Genomic DNA, 646 nt, shown 5'->3' with positions numbered 1-646 from the left:
ACTATTTTTCATCCAGTCGGAACTGCAAAAATGGGTCCTAAGAACGATCCGTTAAGCTGTTGTGGATCCAAGACTTAAGGTTCATGAGGTTGATAAACTTAGTGTTATTGATGCTTCGATTATGCCAAAAATTACTAGTGGAAATACGAACTCTCCCACATTGATGATTTCTGAAAAAGGTGCTGATATGATCAAGGAAGATTGGCTAGCAAAGGACGAATTGTGATAATATACGCTATGATAATATACGATAATATACGCTGTAAGAACTAGAGACCTGCTTCTTACGGTATCATTTTGTGCGTGTCCTGTTTTTGAATATGATAACCTTATGCTGTTATTTTTAATGCTGAGCAAATGAATCTGGGTTCCCAACCTTGGTCTCAGTTTAGTACAACTCGAAACTGTTTTTCTGAGTCTTATTTTAACACTTGAAATTTGTTCTGAAATAATACCTAATAATGCATCATTTTTATAAGAATGATATATTGTTACATCTATTTTGGCGCATGCCAAATTAGAAAAAAATTTCCTCTACCTTTAAACCACTCTAAATCATAAAAATATAAAAAAGTATTTCTTGAATCAAAAAACACAGCGCTCTTGACGCAGAAGTGCTAACACAATATTTAAAAATTAAATTCAA

The sequence above is a fragment of the Belonocnema kinseyi genome, chromosome 6 (assembly GCF_010883055.1).
Source record: "Belonocnema kinseyi isolate 2016_QV_RU_SX_M_011 chromosome 6, B_treatae_v1, whole genome shotgun sequence".
Lineage (NCBI taxonomy): Eukaryota > Metazoa > Arthropoda > Insecta > Hymenoptera > Cynipidae > Belonocnema > Belonocnema kinseyi.
Note: the sequence above shows the minus strand (reverse complement) of the source record.